This window comes from Schistocerca nitens, chromosome 6 (genome assembly GCF_023898315.1).
Source record: "Schistocerca nitens isolate TAMUIC-IGC-003100 chromosome 6, iqSchNite1.1, whole genome shotgun sequence".
NCBI lineage: Eukaryota > Metazoa > Arthropoda > Insecta > Orthoptera > Acrididae > Schistocerca > Schistocerca nitens.
The window spans coordinates 7,020,055-7,042,588 of record NC_064619.1 but is presented as its reverse complement, the minus strand read 5'-3'; the positions used below and the strand labels follow the sequence as shown (position 1 = coordinate 7,042,588).

The following is a 22,534-nucleotide window of genomic DNA, read 5'->3' as shown; positions in this document are numbered from 1 at the left end:
CTCCCTCTACGATTTTTACCCTCCACGCTGCCCTCCAATGCTAAATTTGTGATCCCTTGATGCCTCAAAACATGTCCTACCAACCGATCCCTTCTTCTAGTCAAGTTGTGCCACAAACTTCTCTTCTCCCCAATCCTATTCAATACCTCCTCATTAGTTACGTGATCTACCCACCTTATCTTCAGCATTCTTCTGTAGCACCACATTTCGAAAGCTTCTATTCTCTTCTTGTCCAAACTGGTTATCGTCCATGTTTCACTTCCATACATGGCTACACTCCATACAAATACTTTCAGAAACGACTTCTTGACACTTAAATCTATACTCGATGTTAACAAATTTCTCTTCTTCAGAAACGATTTCCTTGCCATTGCCAGTCTACATTTTATATCCTCTCTACTTCGACAATCATCAGTTATTTTACTCCCTAAATAGCAAAACTCCTTTACTACTTTAAGTGTCTCATTTCCTAATCTAATCCCCTCAGCATCACCCGATTTAATTTGACTACATTCCATTATCCTCGTTTTGCTTTTGTTGATGTTCATCTTATATCCTCCTTTCAAGACACTGTCCATTCCGTTCAACTGCTCTTCCAAGTCCTTTGCTGTCTCTGACAGAATTACAATGTCATCGGCGAACCTCAAAGTTTTTACTTCTTCTCCATGAATTTTAATACCTACTCCGAATTTTTCTTTTGTTTCCTTTACTGCTTGCTCAATATACAGATTGAATAACATCGGGGAGAGGCTACAACCCTGTCTCACTCCTTTCCCAACCACTGCTTCCCTTTCATGCCCCTCGACTCTTATAACTGCCATCTGGTTTCTGTACAAATTGTAAATAGCCTTTCGCTCCCTGTATTTTACCCCTGCCACCTTCAGAATTTGAAAGAGAGTATTCCACTTAACGTTGTCAAAAGCTTTCTCTAAGTCTACAAATGCTAGAAACGTAGGTTTGCCTTTTCTTAATCTTTCTTCTAAGATAAGTCGTAAGGTTAGTATTGCCTCACGTGTTCCAACATTTCTACGGAATCCAAACTGATCTTCCCCGAGGTCTGCTTCTACCAGTTTTTCCATTCGTCTGTAAAGAATTCGCGTTAGTATTTTGCAGCTGTGACTTATTAAACTGATAGTTCGGTAATTTTCACATCTGTCAACACCTGCTTTCTTTGGGATTGGAATTATTATATTCTTCTTGAAGTCTGTGGGTATTTCGCCTGTCTCATACATCTTGCTCACCAGATGGTAGAGTTTTGTCATGATTGGCTCTCCCAAGGCCATCAGTCTACTCCCAGGGCCTTGTTTCGACTCAGGTCTTTCAGTGCTCTGTCAAACTCTTCACGCAGTATCTTATCTCCCATTTCATCTTCATCTACATCCTCTTCCATTTCCATAATACTGTCCTCAAGTACATCGCCCTTGTATAAACTCTCTATATACTCCTTCCACCTTTCTGCCTTCCCTTCTTTGCTTAGAACTGGGTTGCCATCTGAGCTCTTGATATTCATACAAGTGGTTCTCTTCTCTCCAAAGGTCTCTTTAATTTTCCTGTAGGCAGTATCTATCTTACCCCTAGTGAGACAAGCCTCTATATCCTTACATTTGTCCTCTAGCCATCCCTGCTTAGCCATTTTGCACTTTCTGTCGATCTCATTTTTGAGACGTTTGTATTCCCTTTTGCCTGCTTCATGTACTGCATTTTTATATTTTCTCCTTTCATCAATTAAATTCAATATTTCTTCTGTTACCCAAGGATTTCTATTAGCCCTCGTATTTTTACCTACTTGATCCTCTGCTGCCTTCACTACTTCATCCCTCAGAGCTACCCATTCTTCTTCTACTGTATTTCTTTCCCCCATTCCTGTCAATTATTCCCTTATGCTCTCCCTGAAACTCTGTACAACCTCTGGTTCTTTCAGTTTATCCAGGTCCCATCTCCTTAAGTTCCCACCTTTTTGCAGTTTCTTCAGTTTCAATCTGCAGTTCATAACCAATAGATTGTGGTCAGAATCCACATCTGCCCCTGGAAATGTCTTACAATTTAAAACCTGGTTCCTAAATCTCTGTCTTACCATTATATAATCTATCTGATACCTATTAGTATCTCCAGGATTCTTCCAGGTATACAACCTTCTTTTATGATTCTTGAACCAAGTGTTAGCTATGATTAAGTTATGCTCTGTGCAAAATTCTACAAGGCGGCTTCCTCTTTCATTTCTTCCCCCCCAATCCATATTCACCTACTATGTTTCCTTCTCTCCCTTTTCCTACTGACGAATTCCAGTCACCCATGACTATTAAATTTTCGTCTCCCTTCACTACCTGAATAATTTCTTTTATCTCGTCATACATTTCATCAATTTCTTCATCATCTGCAGAGCTAGTTGGCATATAAACTTGTACTACTGTAGTAGGCATGGGCTTTGTGTCTATCTTGGCCACAATAATGCGTTCACTATGCTGTTTGTAGTAGCTAACCCGCACTCCTATTTTTTTATTCATTATTAAACCTACTCCTGCATTACCCCTATTTGATTTTGTATTTATAACCCTGTAATCACCTGACCAAAAGTCTTGTTCCTCCTGCCACCGAACTTCACTAATTCCCACTATATCTAACTTTAACCTATCCATTTCCCTTTTTAAATTTTCTAACCTACCTGCCCGATTAAGGGATCTGACATTCCACGCTCCGATCCGTAGAATGCCAGTTTTCTTTCTCCTGATAACGACGTCCTCTTGAGTAGTCCCCGCCCGGAGATCCGAATGGGGGACTATTTTACCTCCGGAATATTTTACCCAAGAGGACGCCATCATCATTTAATCATACAGTAAAGCTGCATGTCCTCGGGAAAAATTACGGCTGTAGTTTCCCCTTGCTTTCAGCCGTTCGCAGTACCAGCACAGCAAGGCCGTTTTGGTTAATGTTACAAGGCCAGATCAGTCAATCATCCAGACTGTTGCCCCTGCAACTACTGAAAAGGCTGCTGCCCCTCTTCAGGAACCACATGTTTGTCTGGCCTCTCAACAGATACCCCTCCGTTGTGGTTGCACCTACGGTACGGCCATCTGTATCGCTGAGGCACGCAAGCCTCCCCACCAACGGCAAGGTCCATGGTTCATGGGGGAAGTTGCAATATGGTATGTAAACAAACGACTGATGTGGATAGATTTGACAGTGTCTAGCAAGAAAATTAGGATTGTGTCAGTATATTCTCATTGTGAAGGGACAGATCAAGATAAGATGGATAGTTTTTATGAGGCACTCAGTGATGTAGTTTTTAGAGTAAAGGACAGTGTTCTGCTCATGGGTGATTTTAACGCCAGGATTGGAAATCGAACAGAAGGGTATGAAAAGGTTATGGGTAAATTTGGAGAGGATATGGAGGCCAACAGGAACGGGAAACAACTCTTGGATTTCTGTGCCAGTATGGGCTTAGTAATCACAAACTCCTTTTTTAAACATAAGAACATTCACCAGTATACTTGGGAAGGCAGGGGAACCAGATCTGTCATTGACTATATAATAACAGATCAAGAATTCAGGAAGGCTGTGAGGGACACACGTGTATTCAGGGGATTCTTTGATGACACCGATCACTACTTAATCTGCAGTGAAATTGGTACTGTGAGGCCGAAAGTGCAGGAAGTCAGGTCCATATGTAGGAGGATAAGAGTGGAGAAACTTCAGGATAAGGAAATCAGGCACAAGTACATAACAGTGATCTCAGAAAGGTACCAGTTAGTTGGATGTAGTCAATCACAGTCATTGGAAAATGAATGGACAAGGTACAGGGACACAGTACTAGAAGTGGCTAAAGAATGTCTTAGAACAGTAGTGTGAAAAGGTAGGATGAAGCAAACAGCTTGGTGGAACGACACAGTCAAGGCAGCCTGTAAAGGCTGTAAGGCGTAAAAATGGCTACATACTATAACTCAGGTAGACAGAGAAAGTTATGTTGAAGAAAGAAACAAAGCCAAACAGATAATTGCAGCAACCAAGAAGAAATCTTGGGAAGACTTTGGAAACAGGTTGGAGACTTTGGGTCAAGCTGCTGGAAAACCATTCTGGAGTGTAATTAACAGTCTTCGAAAGGGAGGTAAGAAGGAAATGACAAGTATTTTGGACAGGTCAGGAAAACTGCTGGTGAATCCTGTTGATGCCTTGGGCAGATGGAGGGAATATTTTGAAGAGTTGCTCAATGAAGGTGAAAATACTATCAGTAATGTTTCAGATTTCGATGTACAATGGGATAGGAATGATGATGGAAATAGGATCACATTTGAGGAAGTGGAGAAAATGGTCAATAGATTGCAGTGCAATAAAGCAGCTGGGGTGGATGAAATTAAGTCGGAACTCATCAAATACAGTGGAATGTCAGGTCTTAAATGGCTACACAGGATAACTGAAATGGCCTGGGAGTCGGGACAGGTTCCATCAGACTGGACAAAAGCAGTAATCACACCAATCTTTAAACATGGAAACAGAAAAGATTGTAACAACTACAGAGGTATTTCTTTAATCAGAGTTGTTGGTAAAATCTTCTCAGGTATTGCTGAAAGGAAAGTGCGAGTATTAGTTGAGGACCAACTGGATGAAAATAAGTGTGGGATTAGGCCTCTTAGAGGTTGTCAGGACCAGATCTTTAGCTCACGGCAAATAATGGAGAAGTGTTATGAGTGGAACAAGGAATTGTATCTATGCTTTATAGATCTAGAAAAGGCATATGACCGGGTTTCTAGGAGGAAGTTATTGTCTGTTCTACGAGATTATGGACTAGGAGGAAAACTTTTGCAAGCAATTAAAGGTCTTTACATGGATAGTCAGGCAGCAATTAGAGTTGACGGTAAATTGAGTTCATGGTTCAGAGTAGTTTCAGGGGTAAGATAAGGCTGCAACCTGTCTCCACTTTTGTTCATATTATTTATGGACCATATGTTGAAAACAATAGACTGGCTGGGTGAGATTAAGATATGTGAACACAAAATAAGCAGTCTCGCATATGCAGATGACTTAGTTGTGATGGCAGATTCGATTGAAAGTTTGCAAAGTAATATTTCAGAGCCAGATCAGAAATGTAAGGACTATGGTATGAAGATTAGCATCTCCAAAACGAAAGTAATGTCAGTGGGAAAGAGATATAAATGGATTGAGTGCCAAATAGGAGGAACAATGTTAGAACAGGTGGACGGTTTCAAGTACTTAGGATGCATATTCTCACAGGATGGCAACATAGTGAAAGAACTGGCAGTGAAGTGTAGGAAAGCTATGAGCGCTGAGCTACGATCTACTCTCTTCTGCAAGAAGGAAGTCAGTACCAAGACTAAGTTATCTGTGCACCGTTCAATCTTTTGACCAACTTTGTAGTATGGGAGTGAAAGCTAGGTGGATTCAGGTTACCTTATCAACAAGGTTGAGGTTACGGATATGAAAGTAGCTAGGATGATTGCAGGTACTAGTAGATGGGAACAATGGCAGCAGGGTGTCCACCATGGGAAAATCAAAGAAAAACTGGGAATGAACTCTATAGATGTAGCAGTCAGGGCGAACAGGCTTAGATGCTGGGAGATGGGGAGAAGCAAGGTTACCCAAGAGACTCATGGGTTCAGCAGTAGAGGGTAGGAGGAGTCGGGGTAGACCAAGAAGAAGGTACCTGGATTCGGTTAAGAATGATTTTGAAGTAATAGGCTTAACATCAGAAGAGGCACCAATGTAGGGGATCATGGAGGGATTTTATAAGGGGGACTATGCTCCAGACTGAACGCTGCAAGGCATTATCATTCTTAAATGATGATGATGATGATGATGATGATGATGATGATTAAATGTTCCCTCCCCCTCTCTTCTCAACATCAATTTTACAACTAGCCTGTCTTCACTTTTGCAAATTGAATATTTGAGTATTTTAAACCTTCCACTTCATGTTTTAGTACAAATAGCACATTAAGAAGAGAAATTTGTTAACATCGAGTATAGATTTAAGTGTCAGGAAGTCGTTTCTGAAAGTATTTGTATGGAGTGTAGCCATGTATGGAAGTGAAACATGGACGATAACTAGTACGGACAAGAAGAGAATAGAAGCTTTCGAAATGTGGTGATACAGAAGAATGCTGAAGATAAGGTGGGTAGATCACGTAACTAATAACGAGGTATTGAATAGGATTGGGGAGAAGAGAAGTTTGTGGCACAACTTGACTAGAAGAAGGGATCGGTTGGTAGGACATGTTTTGAGGCATCAAGGGATCACATATTTAGCATTGGAGGGCAGCGTGGAGGGTAAAAATCGTAGAGGGAGACCAAGAGATGAATACACTAAGCAGATTCAGAAGGATGTAGGTTGCAGTAGGTACTGGGAGATGAAGAAGCTTGCACAGGACAGAGTAGCATGGAAAGCTGCATCAAACCAGTCTCAGGACTGAAGACCACAACAACAACAACACATTAACAGCTAATATAACACCATAGGAATAGACTGACTGCTAAACTTTACACAGCAAAGTAGTGTACAATAATGTTAGCTCATGTCTATAGAAATACTCTATAAACAGGACACTAGAATAAAACTTTTGTTCTGCAGCAGATTACACGCACACTCCCGATATGTTAAGAGACATTACCAGGTGAACCCAAATGCTTACCACACAGACAATGACTAATTAACAAGTTGAAGATTCGAGAAAGGCATACCTTGATGAAAAAACACTAACAAGCCAGCTAGCATCCATCATTACATCAAGACATAAGAAGATCGATTGAACAAACTGCAAAAACCACAGAGGAATAGCAGTGGTGAATGCTGCCTACCACATACTAGCCAGGATACTGAACAAGAAACTACGACCATATGCCGAAGCCACAATTGGGGAATACCAGGAAGGAAAGAGCAACAACAGATTGGATGTTCACCCTTCCATTAATAATGGGAAAGTGTTTTGAGTATAATATAATGGCGCATCAGCTGCATGTGGATTTTAAAGCAGGTTATGACAGTGTCAAAAAAAATGGTCTTTTCAATATGGAGCTGGGGATACCACCAAAGCTAACAACACTCGTGAGAAAGACTCTACACAACACCAACTGCAAAAATAAAAGCTAACGACAAATATTCCAATAATTTCCCAAGCTTTCTAAGACCTCAGCAAGGAGATTCTGCATCACTGACATCATTCAGCCTGGCTCTGGAGGCTGTCATGTGAAAACTGCCACACAAACAGATGGTACTGTTTTGAATAGAATGACTCAGAATATGGAATTTGCAGATGATATAGCCATACTTGGGAGAAGTAGAGAATACCTGTTGGAAAACTACGTAGTTTTGCACTGTGAGGTGGTTGCACTTGGTTTGGTCGTAAGTAAGAAAAAAGAAAAATATGTGATTAGTATTTTATCAATTTTCAGGAAATGTAGTCGTATATAATAAAATAATAAGCAACCAGTTGCACGAAAGAAATTTAAACCAGTCATGAAATTAAATTTCTAGTTGCTTATTATTTCACTATAAAACATATGATCAACAGCACAAACAAAACAAGGTGAAGAGGCAAGCTATTACAGCTTCCTTAACATGTGATGATCCAATATTTCAAGGTAGCTGAGGACGACAGTTCACAAAATGACTGTTAAACCAATTATTCTGTACGGGTGCGAAACACGGTCAGAAACACAACAGATCAAAAACACCATGGATGCATGGGAACACAAAGTATTGCTTAAGATTTAGGGGGCAGTGTATGAAAATAGCACTTGGATAATTAGGAGCAATGCAGAACTGTATGAACTCTATACAAATCCACCGATCCCTGCTTATGTACAGGCACATGATGGCTGGATGATACAGAGATGGAGATGAGAAAGTTAGGAGAATGGAACTAAAGAATGCTGCCAAATTCAAAAGAGGACTGCAGGAGACAGGTGGTCAACAAACAAGGTCTGGACCCTTTGTGGGCTATAGTGCCAGAAAAGAGAAAGAAGATACTTGGTTATGCCAACTGCTAAGAGATCAGCCTATGAAGAGCAAGGGTCCAGGTTTGAATTCTTGATCAGCACAAAATTGTAAGCTGTCAGGAAGTCTTCGAAGAAATCTAGTTTAAATAGAGATTAAAAGAGATGTGAGTTATCGTGTGCATTACCGGTGTTACGAGGTAACTATAAGCACTGACAAACTGTATTACCTTATATTTACCAGCTTCCAACAGCAGCTGAAAAACTGCATGTCGTCACACCATACTTGCATCCCACAACATAATATGTGAAACAATGCATTCTGTGTCTGTAAATTAGTGTCTGCGTAAAAATGGAGGAAAAGGGGAAATTGAAAATTTGGCAGGGGGTTGTGGAGGGGGGCAACAAGCAAGACAACTGACCTAATCTGCCTCCATATGACATTTTTCACATGGAGGGTTACTCTGAAGAACAGCCTCAAGCAGAGGGCTTTGAAGATAACTGATGATACTGAACAATTAATTCTGAAGATTAAGTACCTCCTGTAACCAACATTACTTTGAGCTCAGTCCCTTTATTGAGACAATTTTAAAAAACAGCATAAGGGAGCAATTGACAGGAATGGGGGAAAGAAATACAGTAGAAGAAGAATGGGTAGCTCTGAGAGATGAAGTAGTGAAGGCAGCAGAGGATCAAGTAGGTAAAATAACGAGGGCTAATAGAAATCCTTGGGTAACAGAAGAAATATTGAATTTAATTGATGAAAGGAGAAAATATAAAAATGCAGTAAATGAAACAGGCAAAAAGGAATACAAACGTCTCAAAAATGAGATCAACAGGAAATGCAAAACGGCTAAGCAGGGATGGCTAGAGGACAAATGTAAGGATGTAGAGTCTTATCTCACTAGGGGTAAGATAGATACTGCCTACAGGAAGACCTACTGACGGCCTTGGGAGAGCCAGTCCTGACAAAACTCTACCATCTGGTGTGCAAGATGTATGAGACAGGCGAAATACCCTCAGACTCTAAGAAGAATATAATAATTCCAATCCCAAAGAAAGCAGGTGTTGACAGATGTGAAAATTACCGAACTATCAGTTTAATAAGTCACAGCTGCAAAATACTAACATGAATTCTTTACAGACCAATGGAAACACTGGCAGAAGCCGACCTCAGATCAGTTTGGATTCCGTAGAAATGTTGGAACACGTGAGGCAGTACTGACCCTACGACTTATCTTAGAAGAAAGATTAAGGAAAGGCAAACCTACGTTTCTAGCATTTGCAGACCTAGAGAAAGCTTTTAACAATGTTGACTGGAATACTCTCTTTCAAATTCTAAAGGTGGCAGGGGTAAAATACAGGGAGCGAAAGGCTATTTACAATTTGTACAGAAACCAGGTGGCAGTTATAAGAGTCGAGGGACATGAAAGGGAAGCAGTGGTTGGGAAGGGAGTGAGACAGGGTTGTAGCCTCTCCCCAATGTTATTCAATCTGTATATTGAGCAAGCAGTAAAGGAAACAAAAGAAAAATTTGGTGTAGGTATTAAAACCCATGGAGAAGAAATAAAAACTTTGAGGTTTGCCGATGACATTGTAATTCTGTCAGAGACAGCAAAGGACTTGGAAGAACAGTTGAATGGAATGGACAGTGCCTTGAAAGGAGGATATAAGATGAACATCAACAAAAGCAAAATGAGGATAATGGAATGTAGTCGAATTAAGTCGGGTGATGCTGAGGGAATTAGATTAGGGAATGACACACTTAAAGTAGTAAAGGAGTTTTGCTATTTGGGGAGCAAAATAACTGATGACAGTCGAAGTAGAGAGGATATAAAATGTAGACTAGCAATGGCAAGGAAAGCGTTTCTGAAGAAGAGAAATTTGTTAACATCGAGTATAGATTTAAGTGTGTCAGGAAGTCATTTCTGAAAGTTTTGTATGGAGCGTAGCCATGTATGGAAGTGAAACATGGACGATAACTAGTTTGGACAAGACGAGAATAGAAGCTTTCGAAATGTGGTGCTAACAGAAGAATGCTGAAGATTAGATGGGTAGATCATATAACTAATGAGGAGGTATTGAATAGAATTGGGGAGAAGAGGAGTTTGTGGCACAACTTGACAAGAATAAGGGACCGGTTGGTAGAACATGTTCTGAGGCATCAGGGGATCACAAATTTAGCATTGGAGGGCAGTGTGGAGGGTAAATATCGTAGAGGGAGACCAAGAGATGAATACACTAAGCAGATTCAGAAGGATGTAGGTTTCTTCAGAAATTAAAGCTCGCCATTCACTCACAAATGCAACAGTACTTCCTGTGCTGTCAGTACTTTTATGTATGTTTACTAACAATCAGCTTGATTATGTGAAGCAGAATAAAAATTGGTGCACTGCCAAGACAAAAAAATATTAAATACTGCTTTCAGCTACTTTAACATGTAATACACTGGGATAAATGGTATGTTTTGTTTTGCTCTATGGCGCAAAAAACGATTAGGGTCATATGAACCCAAGTCAAAACTACAGAACACTAACACAAAGAGGAATTAAACAACTATATGTCAGTCCCAATGGTCAGAATAGGAGACAGCTAAAAACAGGCACGTGGAAAAAGGGCTAAAAAAACATCATGCAGAAATGGAGGTCCAAAACTAAAAATTAAATGGCCTTCGCCATATTGATTTGGCGGATAAAAAGTAAAACGCAGACGACAGCCCGCAGGTCATTTGCTAAAACGGGTGATAAATCAGACGGCAAACCCAAGCTGGAACATAAATTGGTAAAAAAAAAGGGGGGCAATCCATCAGAAAGTGGCAGATATTTAAAATTTGGGAACTGTGTGTACAAAGTGGTGTGGTAGCGCCACTTCGCAAATGACGATGGCTAAAAAGGCAGTGACCAATATGCAGCTGAGTTAAAATAATCTCCTCCCAGCAGGAGGGCCGAAAGGAGGTCTTTCAAGGCACTGGGAGAGGATTAATGAGCTTAAGCTTATGCCCATGAAGTGAGGTCCATTGTCGATGCCAAAAGGACACCACCTTGCGACAGACGGCAATGCAGAGATCATCGGAGGGAATATAGGTACTCGCGGGCTGAGGTACGAGGGCTGCAGCCTCGGCAGCAGCGTCAGCAGCCTCATTCCCTGGCAGACCGACATGACCAGGGACCCACAGAAACATGACACTGGCTCCAGGAAGAGTGAGCAATTGACAGTTTTCTGCACCCGCTGCACTAACGGATGTGCAGTGTACAGCGCACACACACTTTGTAGGGCGCTGAGTGAGTCTGTGCAGAGGACACAATTGAAAAGTCCGTGTCGCCGGATGTACTCCGTGGCCTGATACGAGGCGAAGAGCTCGGCTGTAAATACTGAGGAGTGTGCCAGAAGCCGATATCAACAAACACGGGTGCTAATGGCGAAGGCACACCCGACCTCATGGTCAGTCAGAGCCATCAGTATAGATAAAGGCACTATCGCAAAGTTCCATTGGAAGGTCGTGAAACTGGAGGCAATAGACGAAGGTTGGAGTAGTGTCCTTAGGAAGTGAATGAAGGCCAATGTTAATATGGGCCACTTCACGAAGCCAAGGTGATGAAGGGTTCACACCCACCGAGAAAGTTGCAGGTAGTGTGAAGTTAAGCCGCCGTATCAAGTGGCAAAAGTGGGCTCCAGGAGATAACAGAGAAGAGGGACGAGCCCCATAATGACAATCAAAGGAATCATTAAAGAAGGAGGCATAGGAGGGGTAGCCACACATGGCAGACAAACAGCATGCATACCTACTGAGGAGAAAGTCACGGTGGTAGAACAGTCGTAGTTCAGCAGCTTCCGCATACACACTCTCAACCAGGCTGGTGTAAAAGACATCCGTGGCCGAATACATGCCATGATGGTGGATAGTGTTGAGACGGCATAAGAGAGATGGGCATGCAGACACATAAACGAAGCACCCGTAGTCGAGTTTGGAACGGACAAGGGACCAGTACAAACAAAGGGGCGTGGTTCGATCAACACCCCAGGAAGTACCATTGAGGACACGTAGGAGATTGAGGGACCATGTACAGGTAAGACACATGGAAGGACCCAGAGAGTTTCCTATGGAGTATGAGCCCAAGAAATTTCGTAGTTTCAACAAATGGAAGAGCAACAGATCCAAGATGGTAGAGATGGTGGGAGAAACCATTTGCGCCGCCAGGAATTCATACACGCGGTTTTGTCAGGAGAAAAGTGAAAGCCATTGTCAATGTTCCAGGAGTTAAGACGATCAAGACAGCACTGAAGTCGCTGCTTGGTGAGACAGGTCCATGGAGAACTGCAAGAGATTGCAAAATCATCTACAAAAAGACAGCCAGAGATGCCCAACGGGAGACAGGTTAACACTCTAAGCGCCAAGCCCGTAAAATTTACGGGCCTGGGATCGCGCGAAAATCACCAAGCCCGTAAAATTTACGGGCCGCTACATTTAATTTCATTCAAAACACTGCAACGTTATTTCTACGGGTTTGGCCAGCGCTATACGTTTTTCAGATGTTTATTAACAAAATGCGTCCATAGATGTCACGGCAGCGCTGTAATTCATGTTAAAACTTATCTTTGCGTTCTCAGTCTGTATATCATTCAGTTGTTTGTCATCATGTTTCGGCGCGGTTTATCAGACGCAGAAATTGCGGATTTGATCAATCATAGCGACACTCTGGATAATGTAGAGAGTGATTCAGACGATTCTGAATGCAATGGTGTGTTTGAAGGTACGTATTTCCGAATTTTCCACGTAATTGTGCAGTACGCACATATCTGTTGAACATGTGTAAACGATGTATGTAGTTACACATAATGTGATATTCTTTTTAGAAGACGAGATTGATGACAGTTTGTCTTCAGATGAAGACGAGAATGATGTTGAAGGTGTTGCTTCAAATCCAGCAGCTGTGCCGTATCCGAAAGACAGTGAGTGGACTGCAGTTGACACCTACCGACCTCTGCCTGTCAACACGACACCCAGGCAGATACTAGTGGATATTGATGAGTCGAGTTCTGTACTGGATTGCAGTAAAGTGTTCCTTACTGACAGTGACGTAAATGAACTCAAGAGACAGACAAATTTGTATGCATCACAGACAATACAGAAGAAAAGAAGAGGAAATAATCTGAAGCCCCATTCAGTTTTGAGTTCGTGGAAGCCAGTGACTATAAGTGAGATGAGGCGTTTCTTGGGTATTATTTTCCACATGTGTGTTTCGAAAAAGCCAAAAATTGCGGACCATTGGAGCACTAATCCTGTTCTTAGTTGTAACTTTTGTCCCCATGTCATGAGCCGTTTGCGTTTCACTCAGATACTGTCATGCTTGCATCTTGTTGACAATTCAAATCAGAAAAAACCAGGCGAAGATGGATTTCATCCACTTTACAAAGTTTTGCCATATTATAATAATTTGAAGGAGCGATGTATCCAGGCATATCGTCCCTCAGAAAAAGTGACAATTGATGAAGGAATTTGCCCATTTCGAGGTCGTGTGAGTTTCCGTGTTTACATGCAAAATAAGCCTCATAAGTATGGACTGAAAGTATATGCTGTTGCTGAAGCCAGTAGTGGCTATGTTGTAAATTTTGAAGTTTATGCTGGTAAGCATATTGTTGACAATTCTTCGTCTGCGGTTATTTTGCGATTGTTGTCTGACAGCAGCTTGCTGAACAAAGGCCACACTGTGTATTTAGATCGATTTTATTCCAGTCCAGAGCTATTTCAGCAACTGGCAGAGAAAGGCACTGGAGCTGTTGGTACTGTGAACAAATCCAGGAAAGGATTGCCTAAAGATTTAGTATCTGCTAAGCTGAAAAAGGGCGAAATGTCTTTTCGGCGTAAAGATAATGTATTGGCAATGAAGTGGAAAGATAAGAGAGATGTGTATACATTGTCTACAAGGCATCAAGCAACATTTGGTACGCATACTAAGAGAAATGGGTCTGTAGTATTGAAACCACTTCAGGTACTTGATTACAACCTCAATAAAATTGGAGTGGATATTGGAGACCAACGCCTGCAGTACAATCCGTTCCAGCACAGAACTGTGAAATGGTGGCGAAAATTATATTTCCATTTGCTGCTTATGGGAGTATCAAATGCATTTTGGCTGTACAATGCAGTGCACAGGAAGAATATTACAATAACAGACTTTATAACAGTGCTTGCAGTTCAGCTTGTTGAAGACGACACACTTGAATTCATTCCAAGAAATGAAGGAACTGTAGGTCGGCTAACAAAGAGACATTTTTTGCAGCACATACCTGCAACTACTAAGAAGTATGCTGCTCGTGTGTGTCACGTGTGCAGTTCCAGGAGCAAGAAACAGAGTGGCAAGGCTTCTCGCAAAGAGACACGATACGAATGTGAACAGTGTGGCGTTGCACTCTGCCTGGAACCTTGCTTTAAAATTTTCCACACTAAAAAACAATATGATTCTGTGTGAAATTTATATGTAATACTGTATACTATCAGAAACATGTAATGTAGTGCCACAATTTTGGTTAAAAATAAATCACAATTGTATTCCCTTATTCGTATGACTTTTTCTAAATTCTTAAAACATCTAAGTGATTTCTATAACTGTACCTTAAAGCTGTGCATTGTAAAGTAGTTTCTTTCACTCAGAATTAAAGTAGAAATGTGCAGCTTCAAGATGGTACCAAATTTGCCACAATCCAAACAGTAGATTTGATGCAGTAATTTTTTTAATATTGGTAAAATTGCCCGGTTTCTAGGGACGGGTGCATAAAATAGGCCTGGTACAGAGAGTGTTAATAGGTCATAGGGTTAATGGCAATAGCAAGGAGGATGACGCTCTGGACGGAACCCTGAGGCACACCATTTTCTTGGATAAAGGTGTCCGACAATGCAGAACCCACACGCACCTTGAAAACCCGGTCTTATAAAAATGCCCAAAGAAAACAGGGCAGACGCCTACGGAAGCCCCACGTGTAAAGAGTACGGAGGATACCAGTTCTCCAGCAGGTGTCATAGGCCTACTCCAAATCAAAAAACACAGTCACAGTCTTGGATTTCCGCAGAAAACCATTCATGACATGGGTGGACAAAGAAACGAGATTCATGACATGGGTGGACAAAGTAACGAGATTCATGACATGGGTGGACAAAGTAACGAGATGGTTAACTGCAGAATACGGCGCTCAAAATCCACACTGTGCATTCTTTAGTAAATGTCAAGACTCGAGCCACCATACCAGTCCGGCATGAATCATACATTCCATCACCTTGCAAACATAGCTGGTAAGAGAGATGGGGTGGTAGCTAGAATGAAGGTTTTTGTCTTTACCGGGCTTAGGTATGGCTATGACGGTGGCTTCATGCCAGCATCCAGGAAATGTGCCCTCTGCCCAGACGCGGTTGTACACATTAAGCAGAAAGTGCTTGCCCGCAAGAGAAAAGTACTGCAACATATGAATTTGTGGATGGCATCTGGCCCTGGGGCAGAGGATCGGAATGAACCGAGAGCACAATCGACCTCCCTCATAGTAAAGACAGCATTGTAGCACTCACGATTCGGAGAAGAGAAGGGCATTGCCAGAGCCTCCTCCACTCGTTTCTGATCGAGGAAGGCAGGGTGATAGTGGGAAGAGCTTGAAACTTCCGCAAAATGGCTGCCCAAGGCGTTGGAGATGGCAATAGGGTCCACGATGACATCATCAGCGATTATCAGGCCGGAAATTGGGGAATGGATTTTGGTTCCGAAGAGTCGTCGGTGTTGGCCCACACGACAGAGGAAGGTGTGGAACTGTTGAAAGAACTAGTGAATGAAATCCAGCTAGCTCTTTTGCTATCCCAAAGAACGCGACGACACTTTGCATCCAGATGTTTATAAAGAATGCAGTTTGCCAGCATAGGGTGGCAGTTAAAAACACAGAGAGCACGACTATGTGCGCGAATTGCGTCACAGCATGTTTTGGTCCACTAAGGGACTGGGACACGACGTGGTACAGAGGAAGTGCAGGGGGTGGAACGTTCTGTAGCAGTAAGGCTAACATATTTGAGATTTTTGACCAGAGCATCACAACTGGAAAAATCTTGTTCTTTGAAGATCACAATGGAAGAGTAAAGCTGCCAGTCAGCCTTAGGAAGCTGCCATTTAGGCGTGCATGCGGATGAGGTATGGATCAGCAAATGGATAGCACACGGGAAATGGTCGTTCAAACAGGTGTCAGAAAGAACGGACCACTCAAGACGATGGGCAAGTTGGGCAGTGCAGAGGGATAGGTCCAAATGGCAAAGGTGTGCGAGGAGTCAGAAAGGAAAGTGGGTGCTCCAGTGTTAAGGCAGAAGAGGGTAAGTTGGCTAAGAAGGTCGGCCAATAGGGCACCTCTCTGACAGGTCGCCAAAGGGGATGATGTGCACTGAAGTCACAGAGTAGCGAAAATGGGGGGAGGCAGCTGCCCAATAAGTTGAAGGAAGTCTGCCCCGGTGACTGAAAATGGTGGAGGGACATACATAGTACAGAGGGAAAAAGTCAGGAGGGGAAGGAAAAGGCAACTGCCACAGTTTGACAACTGGTAGTCAGCGAGATTGGTTGACTATGAATGTCATCCCTTATGAGCATCATGACGCCCCCATGAGGGGGAAGGTCAAAACGAATCTTAAGTCAAAGTGGTCGTGAGGGTGCAATTTTGTTTCCTGAAGGCAGAGTACAAGGGGACACTGTGACGCCAGAAGCAGCTGTAAATCCTCTTTGTGGGACCGAACGCTGCGAACATTCCATTGGAGGAGAGTCATGATGAAGAGATGTGGGGGTATCATCTCGGTGGCTGCCGAGTGACAGCTGGGGAAGAGGTGCTACTACAGGGCACAGAAGCAGGAGGATCCTGCTCCATGGGGTCCACAGAAGCATCAGCTTGCTTTTGCTGTCGGTCTGTGGAGTCCAGAGCCGAAAAACAGTTGTTGGTGCACAACGGCGACACAGAGGCTGGCCGAGCAAAGGTATCACATGCTGACACCATCGAAGAGGATCTTCAAGGTGGCGAAGTAGAAGACCGTTTGCCTTTGGAGGAATCTTTCTGTCCTCTCCGGCCGACCAGTTCTGTAGCCAGGGGTTTCACCCCTGGAGGTGAGAGTCTTACGGCTTGATGGACAGGGGGGGATGGCGATGCTACCTTCACACTGGGCAATTTCATGACCTCAGGGCTGAATTGGAGGTTGTATGTCTGCGTGGCCATGTCCTTCACATGGCAAGGGCTAACAACAACAGAACTATAGGTACCAGATGGGAGAACACGGGGTTTGCAACTAGCCAGTAACTTGCGAGCAACTGGATATGGCACCTTTTCTTTTACCTGGATCTCTTGAACAGCCCACTCATGAAGATACACTGGACACTCCCAAGAGGCGGCGGCATGGCCACCATTGCAGTTGATACAGCAGGGAGGAGGAGGTGGACAATCACCCTTGTGCGCCTCCCTACCACAATTGATACATTTGCCCGAGTGTTGACAAGACATTCTAGTATGGTTAAAATGATGACACTGGTAGCAGCACATCGGTTTCGGAATGTATGGCTCGATGGTGATAATTTCATAGCCTGCTTTGAGGTTGGACGGAAGCACCACTCTACCACTGGTGAGAAAGAGAGTGCAGGTAGGCACTAAGGAGGAATCTACATTTTTCATTACACTATGGACAGCAATGACACCCTGATCAGAGAGGTAAGATTGTATTTTGGCCTCGGTGAGACCATTGAACAGCCTGGTGTAAATTACACCACGGGAAGAATTCAAAGTCCTATGGGCCTTGACTTGAACAGGATACCCGTGGAGAAGTGAGGCAGCAAGCAGTTGTGCTTGAGAATCAGGAGTGGTCTCCAAAAGCAAAGTGTCATTCCGCAAAAGAGAGCAGGATGCCACAGGGCCAGCAATTGCATCTACACCTTTCTGAATAATAAATGAATTTACTGTGGCGAAGGACTGACCATATTCAGTACGTGAGACCACGAGGAACTGTGGTGGAGTGGGAAGGGTCTTTGAATCATTAGCCTCATTGCATTTATGTTTTGAAGAAGTTGAGTGGGAATATGATTGACCCAAAGTGAGGAAAACCCCATGATTGCCAGTGTCTCCGATGGTGTGCTCCTTCCAACTGCGGGGCCCCTTCACATGGGGGTGCACCCGCCTTCGGTGATTGTTCACACCGCAGGTCACACCTCCCGAACACCTGACAGAGGGACCAATCGGCAATTTGTGAAGATTACAGCTCAGGCAATCACTCCTCCCTGGGCCTGGCCTGTACCAGGGGGTACATGAGAACCCTACCTGTCGACCCGTGGCTGCAAATTATGCATTACCTGTTGGGTCAGACATGTGGACCAGCCTTCAGGAGCGCACAGGGAGGATGAAGAAAAAAAAAAGAGGAATCTATAACACCGAAGCAGAAGAACAATAGGAGAAGGGAAACAAAGAAAGTAAAAGGAAGCGAAAAACAAAGGTGAGACTGTTTGCACATCAGTGACAGAATGCAGAACATTCCCAATAATGCCTCAGACATGTTTCCCAAAGGGAGGGGAAAAAGAACAGCAAGAGGATAGACATGCAGCACAGAAGGGAAAAAATGCTGCAAAGACTGGGACCCTGTGGTAGCCAAGCACGAAACCGCCCCAAAGAGTGGCAAGCCTCGTGGGAGGGGCAGGGGAGGGGAGGGTAAATGGCAACACAGAAAATAACAATATGCAAATGTGAGGTGTGTACTCAGAGAGAAGCATGGAAAATGTGTAATTTAGACACACAGATTGGTTACACATGGGCAACTGGAAGTAATAACTGCAAAAAACACAGTAATAAACTTATCAATCTGCACAATACTTCTCGAGTTTCAGTATAATCTTTCTCCCATCACCACAACAAGATGATCATGAAGTTCGTTGCGTGTGGATGGATATGTGTGTGTGTGTGCGCGCGCGTGCGTGTGTGTGTGTGTGTGCGCGCGTGTGCGTGTGCGCGCGCATGCGTGTGTGTGTGTGCGCGCATGCGTGTGTGTGCGCGCATGCGTGTGTGTGTGTGTGTGCGTGTGCGCGCACGCGCGCGTGTGTATACCTGTCCTTTTTTCCCCCTACGGTAAGTCTTTCCACTCCCGGGATTGGAGTGACTCCTTACCCTCTCCCTTAAAACCCACATACTTTCGTCTTTCCTTCTCCTTCCCCTCTTTCCTGATGAGGCAACAGTTTGTTGCGAAAGCTTGAATTTTGTGTGTGTGTTTGTGTTTGTTTGTGTGTCTATCGACCTGCCAGCGCTTTCGTTTGGTAAGTCACATCATTTTTGTTTTTACATATAAATATTTACTAAGAATGACAATCACTGTTCTACTGTGGAGCAGCTGAAGTGGCAGCTGGAAAGGGGTCCATTCACCCACCCCTCCTTTCCTTCTTCTGTAACTGCCCAAAACATGTCATCCCCTCAACCGGTGACTGTAAACACACGCAGTTGTCACAGAGTGATTTCTAATGTAGTCGCTGCTGAAATGGCATCGCAAAACAACAACTACCGAACAGTTGTCTATCACTGTGGTAGTTTATGTGGCTCTAATTCACTTAACAGCAGTGACCAGCACAGGTCCCTCAAATTCAATGAAGGATCTGCGACTGCTATTTCATAACAGTATAGTTGGACCACAAAGTTTGGCAGACACTTGCTGAAAGCAATATATACTTCCCTGAAAGCTTCTCAATTTTGCCAACTAAGGTGCATGGCAAGAAAAAAAACCAGATGAAGCATACAGGAAATATGAAGGTGATGTCTTCTGTACTTACCGCTCCAGTCATATCTTTGCTGCTCCTAGTACAAAAACCTACCCATGTTACATGTACAATATTATTTTCTTTGATTGCTTTATCTGCATGCTACTCATCTCTTTTGATCCAGGTTTCTGGATTAATTTTTTTTCTCTACACATAAAGACATTTTGGTGTCTTTTTTCCTGCGAGTCTTTCTGCTGACATCTGTACTGCTTTTTCTAAAAAATTCACTTCTCTGTCCATTTGGACTGTATAGTTGATGTTGAATCAGACATTGATAAACATTTTGCTCTATCCACAGAACAGTGTGAATTTTAATGATAAAATATGAATTTTTGTGGAACAGAGTAGCTGTTATACTTAAAACAAGAAGAGTGTGGTTGTGGAAACAGGAAGTGGTTTATATAATAAACAATGGTGAATCACAGCAATGGAGAAAAGCAAAATGTGCAAAGCAGAAACCAGAAGCGAAACACGCAGTAAAATAATCAGAAGTGAAACATACGGAAAATTAAGTGCTAGAAAACAAATTCTCACTTCCAGAATTACAAGGTACTTTTCCATTACTGAGAACACACAGTTTCAAAAGCACAATTCAAGCATCGCTTACAAGGCGAATGTCAGGCACATGTTACAATTCAGATTGGGCACCTGTTTTTTTGTTCATGTACGGATAATTTTATTTTTTCTTGCCGCTTATATTCACTAATATCAATCACAGATATTACAACAGGCTGTAGATGGAAGCATTAATAGCACACACTTGTTACTTCAATAAACTTACAGGATCCTCAGAGACAATTGTGTCACTGACAGAACTATCACTGGAATTTGGATGTCCATGCATCTTTTAAGAAATGAACTAACAAGGGGAGGCCAGATAACGTGTTTTTGATGAGCTTTGGCTATTAGTTGGGGGGTCTCTCTAAGGAAACTTCTGTTAAATAGTTTTGTTCACTGTTTTAATATTAAAAGAGGGAGGGATCAATTTCAGACCAATTCACAGGAAAAAAAAAAAAACACCCTTCACACTTGTGAACTAATAATTTCAAATCAATCGAAGAAGTGGCTGTTTCAGTCTGTTGCGTATATATGAAAGGACAAGAGTTCTTGTACCGGGGGCAGCGCTTATTGGTCTCAATCGTAGCTTTTGGACGGAGTTCAAAACCTATCACAGAATTAAAATGAACCTATAAATTTTGACAACATATCTGATTATTAGTGCAGACTGTATGGTCTCTCGGTCTCCCCCCCCCCCCCCCCCAAATATGTTAAGATCAAAAGGCAACCAATAGTATTACACAGTTACTGTTGTAATCCCTCCTATCCTTTCTATGTTTCTCGAGGATTCACATTTTCCTTTTTTTTTTTTTTTTTGCCCCAGTAAGTGTATCAGATGGTGTCCGTAACTTAAGGAGGGAAAGCGAAGAAAGCCTAGAAACAGCACACTGCAAGAAAACAATTTGCCTGCACGCACTTATTTCCTATCAAGTATTGTGATGAAAACCTGTTATGTAACAATATTGTACAAAATATTATTGTATTGACTATATATAAAGGAGTGTCTTTTTGGCACAGCTCAATGACAATTCAACATTTCAAAAAGTGTGGACAGTCTTGTGACTTTGCAATGAAGTTACTAACTTGGCAAAGGAAATAATAAGCAAATGGCTGGTATAATACATACTTTGCAGGAAAAGTCATAAAAGTCTACACAAAGGACCGAACACACACTACCAAAGCTTGTAAGCCTACGTGCTGCTCAATTTCTTTCTTGCTCACGAAGTTTATTTTGTTTAAACTGATCTGGCGTAACACAAGCTCAATGTCTGCAATTTCCAATGTCGAATAACAGACATTCATAATGCTGATAAGTGCAACAATAAAACTACAGTGTTAAAAGTGTTTCACAGAAACAACACCCCCCTCCCCAAAAAAAAAAAAAAAAGAAAAGAAAAAAAAAAGAAAGAAAGAAAGAAAGAAAGAAAGAAGAAGAAGAAGAAGAAGAGGAGGAGGAATGTGTCCTGATTTGTTTACTACATTCCTTAGGTTGTTTGTAATAGCAAGGAGCTTGCAGTAGAAGAGATGTGTTTAGCAACAGCGAAGATGAACAAGAGCTCCTAGCTCTGAAGTTACACTTCCTAGAATCTCAATGTTTATTAGAAATTTTCTTCTTGTTTTGCACCATACTACCACGGCTCCAAAAATGGAATACTGTTTTTTTTTTTTTTTTTTAAATCCTACATATATAAGTAAGGTATGTTAATCCTTTCACTACCAATGGGATGTACGTGTCCTACAATACTTTTTCAAAGGACCTGTGGGAATGTGTTAGACGTTATGGCTCTATACCAGGTGTCAAACTGCATTGTGCAAAAACTGCTTCATACCATACAACAAGTAGGAGGAATAATGTACTGTCAAATGAGACGCTTTAATTTGCATGTAATGATAAGACAGTTTGTCATTTGGATTAATCTACTGAAAGGGAAATATTTTATTTAAAATGTGATCATATTGCCTTCATAAAAATATGTATCACAAACAAAAATTTCCAGACGAACATTTATTTCGTCACTACCAGAACATACAGGTGCTATGTCAAAATCCCAGAGGGACACTTATGAAAGCAATCAAAGTAACCATACAAGAATGTCTATCGATGCAAAACAATACTTGTAGTGCGACAGTTAATCATTCCTCTTGGTAGTAAATTGATTCTGGGATGACGTAAACACCTTCATGAATTGTTATTAAACCGTCTCCAACGTGTGCCAAAGCTCATCAAAATTTGTAGGTTG

The 22,534-nt window shown here is 42.3% G+C and overlaps 1 protein-coding gene across 5 annotated transcripts in view; it reads right to left on the bottom strand.

The window, feature by feature from the left end:
- Positions 1–22,534, bottom strand: part of LOC126262727 (protein abrupt) — a 106,542-nt gene that overhangs the window by 67,202 nt on the left and 16,806 nt on the right. The window lies entirely within an intron of this gene.